Below are 8,355 nucleotides of genomic sequence, written 5' to 3'. Positions count from 1 at the left end.
GGTGATTCTGTACAAGCAGGTCTGATCTGATGACAGATGCTTTTTGAGAAGGCAACCCAGCTCTCAAATGAGTCGGCTCAGAAGCAGCAGGGTGGAAAGGAAAGAGGCTCTGGGTTCTACTTTGGACTCTTGGGCAGAGCTGACGGGTGACTTCGATCAAGTGTGGTGGTTTGGGAGAAAAGAGGTTTTGGGGGTTTTTTAGAGCAGAGTGGCTCTCTGGTGTCATACATGCCTGGTACCATGGTGTTGAATTCTCACTGTGCACTATTGAGGGCTGCTGTAATATCCACACTGATGTGTGTGGATTTCTGCTTTCTATGCTTTGTAGTTCAGTGTGGAAATGGCACTTGCAAACCTGTAACACAGATAACCACTCACACATCCTTTGGGAGAACCTCATCTGACTAAAAGCCCAGGTGGCTTTTCCAGAATGGAGCTATTTCTTTTCACCAAAGACTCATTTTGCTTCACTTTCTTGCAGCCATCATGAGATAAAAAACAACAAATCAAGCAGAGATTATTTTTCATGAAAGTTTAATCAGGCACTGTCCCCTTCTTGCGCTTGTGTGAGCAAGCCTCGATAAGTGTGTAGGGCTTGAATGTGGAGTAAAAACCATCTGCTGGAGAGGCAAGAAGCGCAGGGAAAATCCTTTGCTTGCTGGCATCTATGTGGGCAGACCGTCCTGCTGCAGATGTAGTGTCTGCAGTTTAGCCTCTGGATCCCTGTTGTGGTTTAACCCCAGCTGGCAACTGAGCACCAACCAGCTGCTTGCTCACTCCCCCTGGTAGGATGGGGGAGACAATTGGAAGGGTAAAAGTGAGGAAACTCATGGGTTGAGATAAAGACAGTTTAATAAGTAAAGCAAAAGCCGCGCACACAAGCAAAGCAAAACAAGGAATTCATTCACTGCTTCCCATCAGCAGGCAGGTGTTCAGCCATCTCCAGGGCAGCCGGGCTCCATCACGCATAATGGTGACTTGAGAAGACAAATGCCATCACTCCAAATGTCCCCCCCTTCCTCCTTCTTCCCCCAGCTTTATATGGTGGGCATGATGCCATATGGTGTGGGATATCCCTTGGGTCAGTTGGGGTCAGCTGTCCTGGCTGTGCCCCCTCCCAACTTCTTGTGCCCCCCCAGCCTGCTCGCTGGTGGAGTGGGGTGAGGAGCAGAAAAGGCCTTGACTCTGTGTCAGCACTGCTCAGCAGTAACGAAAACATCCCTGTGTTACCAACACTGTTTCCAGCACAAATCCAAAACACAGCCCCACACTAGCTACTGGGAAGAAAATTAACTCTATCCCAGCCAAAACCAGCACATTCTCCACCCCTTACTCCATACCGTTTACATCATGCTCAGGTCTCACACTATCCAACACATCCTCATTAACCACCACCCCACTTCCCATCCTTTGATATAATATACAGATCTCATTCCCTTAGTCTATGGGCCACCTCTGTGAATCGTCTATAAAATGTCCATAAATGTCCACAAATGTCCACTGAGTTCATTTAGTCCATGACTTTGGGCTCCATCTGTTATGGTGGTCACTCAGGACAGGAGAGGTGGTGTGTTGCGTGGTGTTACTGGGCACCAAAGCCAGCTCAGGTCAGGTCACTGCTGCACTTGCACTGCTGCTTGTAAGGCTTGTCCTCCATTGGTTCAGGTGGTTCCTGCTACAGTAATTCCTATAACATGCAACTCCAATCATGGGTTACAACAATTTAAAGGTGTTTCCATTACAGTCTCCACCCCTGGTCCCTTTGGGCCAGGTTATAGGGTTTAACATTGCAATGAACTCCCCCCCTTGCCCCTGCTCCGGCTTGGACTTATCCACAGACTGCAGTCCCTTAGGGGTGTACCTGCTCCAAGTGGAGCCTTATCTGAGAGCCACAGTCTCTCCAGGGGTCTACCTGCTGCAGTGTAGACTTGTCCACAGCCACAGTCGCTTTGAGGTGCACCTGTTCCAGAGCAGCCTTCTGCATGGGCCACAATGCCTTCAGAGGTATGCCTGCTCCAACATGGCCTTACCCATGGCTGCAGTCCCTCCAGGGGTGTACCTGCTTTGTCGTGGGCTTATCCATAACCACATGCTTTGAGGTGCTCCAGCATGACCTCATGCACAGCCACAGATGCTTTGAGGTGTACCTGCTGCAGCATGGACTTATTCACAGCCACAGATGCTTTGAGGTGCATCTTCTCCAGCATGGGCTTATCCTTGGGCCACAATCCCTTCAGAGGTGTACCTGCTGTGGCACAGACATAACCACGGCCACAGACGCTTCGAGATGTACCGGCATGGGCTTATCCATGGCCACAGACACTTTGGGGTGTCCTGCTCTGGTGCGGACTCATCCACAGGTCACAGTCCCTTCGACTTGAATTCACACTGGAGCTCCAGCCTGTCCAGCACAGCAGCACAGGAACAGCAGCAATGCCCTGGCCATCTGCCAGCCCAGGCGCACGGCCATTGCTGTTATCAAAATGTTCCCAGGCACAGCCGAGTCAGACGATAAGCAGTACAGCAGTACAGCAAGCAGCGAAAGCAAAAAGCAGCCACTAACGAGCACTAGACTCTAATATACAGTGAGGCAAGCGAGCCCCATGGCAAGCACAGAAGCCTGCCGATTAATAGCTAAACAGCAATAACAGCTATAAATTCGATCTGGCACATTCCAATCAAATCCGTCATTATCCTGAACCCTTCAAGCCCCACGTTGGGCACCGGAAAGGACTGTCATGGTTTAGCCCCAGCCAGCAACCAAGCCCCACACAGCCACTTGCTCACCCCCCCCCCGGTGGGATGGGGGAGAGAATCGGAAGGGTAAAAGTGAGAAAACTTGTGGGCTGAGATAAAGACAGTTTAACAGGTAAAGCAAAAGCTGCACACGCAAGCAAAGCAAAACAAGGAATTCATTCACTGCTTCCCATCAGCAGGCAGGCGTTCAGCCATCCCCAGGACAGCAGGGCTCCATCACGCGTAACGGTGACTTGGGAAGACAAACGCCATCACTCCGAGCATCCCCCCTCTTCCTGCTTCTTCCCCCAGCTTTATACGCTGGGCATGACGCCATATGGTATGGGATATCCCTTTGGTCAGTTGGGGTCCTGGCTGTGTGCCCTCCCAGATTCTTGTGCCCCCCAGCCCCCTCGCTGGTGGGGTGGGGTGAGGAGCAGAAAAGGCCTTGACTCTGTGTCAGCACTGCTCAGCAGTAACGAAAACATCCCTGTGTTATCAACACTGTTTCCAGCATAAATCTAAAACACAGCCCTGTACTAGCTACTATGGAGAAAATTAAGTCTACCCCAGCCAAAACCAGCACAGTCCCTTAGCCCATCCATCTCTTAAGCAGTGAAAGCCAATACCTGCCCCCCCTCCTTCCCCTCCCTTCGCTGCTCCTTAATATTTCATGCATCAAAGAAGTTTCACTTGTAATGCAAAAACTGATTAATTAAGTAGAGTGCAAGAGTTACAGGCATTTTAAGTTTCTTTCATCTTGGGAAGGAGAGGAGCCACGCTGGAGGCTGTTATTGCTCACAAAAGAGTGTCGAAGGGCAGGCAGTAATGGAGTGGCTACGTGGTACTGACGGAGGGGAAGGGACAGCCTCATTCCCTGGATTTCGGCTCAAGCAACAGGCTGCTTTCCAGTCGTCCCTGGGTTCTCCCCTCCTCCAGAAGTATACTCCCTAGCCAGGCTGTCCCATGCCTCCCTCTGGCAATGGGGTGGTTTGGAGAGGGGACTTGTAGCAAGGCACCTGCCTGACTCCGGGTGCCTACGTAGGGGCTGGGTCAGGATGTGCAGGGTCCCTTTTCAGTGTGGCTTCGGTCCTGAACGCGCCTAGCACGCTGCTGATGCCATACACAGGTAACGCCTGGCTAAAACCCCAGTGTGCTCCAGGGTGAGTTATAGGGGTGCTTAGTGCAGGATGATATCGCTCAGAGGAAGAAAACTAGAAAATGCCCTGACACCATAGTGATGGGCACCTGAGCACAACCTTCCCACCTGGGTAAGTCAAGGCTGCTATTTATAAAGTAACCATTTAGTCTGTACCTCAGCCCAAAATGCCTAACAGCCTTTCCTAGCTGTACAAATTGTGCAGCCCTCTGTTACCGCTCCAGGCCCTTCTGAACTGAGCCCAGGGGCTGTTCCCCAGCGCACAGCGGTGTTTCGCGGTTATCCAGTAAAAGGTAGGAATCAGCTACTTGTACTTGAGAAGGGAGGAAGAAATTCAGCCACTCCTGGCTGCTAGCTTTAGCTTCCCTGCTTTTGCAGAGTGTCCCCTCAGGGTGCTTTTCTGGAAGTCGTCAGGAAGCTCCTAGTTTGATGCCGTGTCAGAAAGACAACATCTCCTGCAGCTTTGAGCACAGCGAGGGGTCTGTTGGCTCACTATTAACCTAGAAGCAAGAACGTCACCTACTGAATTGCAAAGGGCACTTTCTGCATCCCCTCGCTCTCTCTCCCAGGAGGCGTTTCTCTGAATTGCTGACCCAGCCTGTCTCTTGCTTTGCTTGCGAGAGCTGACAAAAGCACAGCTTGAGCAATGTGGTCGTCGACCACAGTCAGATACCATATGGCTGCGGACCAGCATTCGTACACCGCGGCTTAGAAACAAAATTAATTTTGTGGTGTTTCCTTCAGAATATAAAAAAAAACTTCTCACTTCTTTAGTGGAGTTACTGATGCTGATGTGACTCTTGCAGGGTGAAATATGAGCCTCTGATTACATCATAGCTGTATGACTGACTTTCTCCTCCACTTGCTAGCGGTAGGATTTGCGATACACATTACAAACATAAATTGTTCTCTATATTGTAAATACGTAGTGCATTTTAATGATTGCTGCTATATGTACGTATCTTTGGTAATAGGGCCAATTGAAAACCACTTCAGAAAACTGCTATTGATATCTTTGCAATAACCTCCTCCTCTGCGCCAGCCGATAAAAGATGCATTAGTTCTGGGTGTCCAGAAATCCAGCTCACAGGATTGAAAGTCAAAGAATGCTTCATCTGTGACCCTTTAAACACGAATGACTTTTTTTTTTCCCCTCCCCATCCTTTTTAAACTTAGATAGTATAAATATTTTAAGCATTTTCCAGCAAAATGTCTGCACAAAGTTCTCCACAAAGGCACAAAAACATAGGTTTGCCTGAATCCCACTTGGGGTATTATCGTACAGAAGAAAATGACCCTGGGGCTGAGCTCCTCTGCTTGGGAATAAGAAATAAATTGAAGAGTGTCTCAAAGTTCCTGCTAAAAAAATCCACTCAGGTGAAAATTGGGAATGAATGTAGGCAGATGCAGACATAAGGTAGGCATAGTTCAGCATAGCCAAGGTTCCTGGTTCACATGACACACAACATATGCTCTGCCTACTTCTAGAGGCTGCTCCACCTGATAACAGCCCACTACTGCTGCTCAATAGTGGAGAAACTCCCAGCTCATGCCGAGGAAGTCTGCGCTTTTTGTACCGAAAACCCCACGCTTGGGACTGTTACAGATACGATTTCCACAGTCCTCAGTATCTCTTTTTATCTCTTATGGCAGCAACTAATTATTTTCTTGAGTTTCTGCATGTAAGAGAGGATACAAACCCCAAGGGTGGAAAATAGAAGGGATTTGCCCCCGAACTGCACAGTCAGTTACCAGCCGAGGTGAGAATGGAGCCGGTGTCTCCTGACAACCCGTCAGATCCCCTACCCGCCCCATCACACCCTACGCAGATGGGTCTTGTCAGTGTAATGTGGTTTCACTAGTAAGACAATTTCCATTTTCATCCCTGAGTTTTTGCTAGGAACAGCAGTTTTTGCTGGTTTCTTGGCCCCAACGCTATTGAAATCGAAGGTCAGGCAGTCGCCGACTTCCCTCAGGAAAGGCTGGATCCTTGAAGGATAGGAAAAAGATATTAAAAATGGACCTCATTTAGAAATAGAAATCTGGGTTATGGACTATACAGTTGGCCTGAAAATCTGCAGTTTGTATGGACTTAAAGTAACCCAAAATTAGCAAGTTTAAGCAAACTTCTGTAAGCGTTCCTAGAATATTTTGCTAGCAAGTGAAACTTTCTCAGTGCGAAGCGCTTTACCCTGTTCATGCCGTTTACTTTTCTGTTGAATGCTGCTCAGGGAGGGTAAATGGAAATCCCTTACTTCAGTTGTAAACCAGGACTAACATATTTCCCTTTGGAAATATAATTGGTGGTTTTCAAACAGTGAAGTTCTGTGTTTAGCTCAATTCTTTGGAACTAAAAAGCAGGTAGAATCCTTTTATCCCCAAAACAAGAGCAGAGATTTGCATTTACACCAGGAGGGATCTAAGCTAAATTGAAGCTGAATGTACCCATTTAAAGGCAGCGGTTTGCAGAACGTTCCCCTTTATCGTCGTGTCCATGTTTGTACAGGAGGACTTGCAAAGATCTCAGTGTGCTTCTCAGAAGACAGTTGTTAGCAGTACTTTACGAATACAGACAGCAAGGCAAAATAGGATTGAATGATGTATGTAGAGCTGCTCAGATCTTTGGGTAGGGGCACAGACAAGACAACCCCTCAAGGTCCCTCCCAGCTCTATTTTCCAATATCTCAGGACTTGCCCAGAGTCAGACAGTCAGTAGCAAAGCAGGCATTTAAACCCATGTCTCCTGATCGTTGCTTTCCAGCTCTAAACCCTGAAAAACATTCACCACGTTGCTCAGTGGCATATGCTAGATCAGAGAAAATCTGGATACACCTAGAACATGTGTCCTCCCCTCCAATTCAGCTGGATCCATGGCAAAACTAAAGAAGAAACCCCCACTCCCCAAAGTGCACTGCCCAGAGCTGTGACAGCAGTAGGTATCTCTGGATCCCATTCCCACCCCAAGGACAACCCCTTGCCAAAATCCTCTTGTACTTGACAGCAAAAAAAGTCTCTACTTGCGGCACACACTCAGTTGTGCTGCAAGCGGCTACAAGGAGATCTAAGTAACAGGGATGGGGCCTTAAACAGAAATAGGTATTTTTCTTTTTCAGATTTTCCAGTTCCAAAAAATATAAAAAATGTCCTTCACCACTTTTTTAGACATACTGCCTACTAGTGTGTCATCTTGTGTATCTGTGCAGTATTGTTTCTTCGCTCTTTTTGCCTAGAAGAATTGTCAAAACTAGGAAAAAGAAATCGGCACACACCCTGCTAATGCCTGGAGATTAGTACACGGACTGACAACAGCCTAAGCCAGTCCAAATTCTATCCTTTCCCCATTTAAAAAAAAAGAGGGGAAACTCTTTTCTCTACTCTTACAGTTTACCCAACCAACAGCTGACATTTAGGACTGCATTTTTGCTTGATTTTTTTTCCAGCATGCCTGGAAACTTCATCCCTCCCAGTCAGGCAGAGCTGGGGTCCCACATGAAACGTTTTGTACCTAGTTGTCTGTTTGCTGGTGGGCACTTTTTGGTTTCTCTCTATTCCTGTAGCTGGAAATAGGCACCGTACCCACACCGACACTCTTACGGCGGGGGCTGCAGCTTGTTAAGGCTGTGAGCTGGAGCTGCGGCTGCTCCTGGAGCGGGGACTGGCTCCCGGGAGCGGGGCTTGAGCTGTTTGTTTGCTGGATTTCATGTTCTTTGCCATTCTGCCGTTGTGGTTTTAACATTTGATGACCTAGGTACCTCAGAAGGCTGTTTTGCCTCAATAGGCATGTGATGAATTGATCTTAATTAGCTTGTGGAAATAATATAAGCTTGAGCATTGAGCGTGCTTTGTTAGGGTTTTGACATCTTCTTTTATACGTACATCTACAAATAAAATCAGGTAGATTAGCAGTCACTAGGAAATCGTTGTGAGTCACTGGCTCGTAACTACCGTAGGCTGCCTCTCCTCGTCTCGGTTAGTCATGCCCGGCCATGGGCAGGAGTTTACGTGGCTCTGGGGCTGGCGTTAACCGTGCCCGTTTTGCCTGTAGGGACAGGGTTTGCCTCCGAGCTAATCCTCATCATTCTAGCTTCCCGGCTGGAAGAGCCAGTTGGCTCTGTCGTGGCTCAAGCACAGCGTGAGCCAAAATCACGGCAGTGGAGCTCACCTGGTTTTTCTTCAAGCACAAATTCCAGCCCTCAGGTGGCACCGGGGCATCCGTGCGATGGACGGATATAGGAATCTGTGGTCAGACATCAGCATCGTTTATTTCTCTGGCTCCCATTTAAACACTGGCTGTTAAAGACCAGGTCAAAAATCTTTGCTAGGAGTCACCAGTTTTTGCCTTCTCCGGGCTTGTCACTGCAAGCCACCTTCGTGTGCCCTGGACACTGGAGGTGCCTATTCACTTATGAAAGGGTAAGAACTAGAAAAAGCTCACAGGAAGGGTATTTCTGTGCTATTGC

This window comes from Aptenodytes patagonicus, chromosome 18 (genome assembly GCF_965638725.1).
Source record: "Aptenodytes patagonicus chromosome 18, bAptPat1.pri.cur, whole genome shotgun sequence".
NCBI classification, from domain to species: domain Eukaryota; kingdom Metazoa; phylum Chordata; class Aves; order Sphenisciformes; family Spheniscidae; genus Aptenodytes; species Aptenodytes patagonicus.
Note: the sequence above shows the minus strand (reverse complement) of the source record.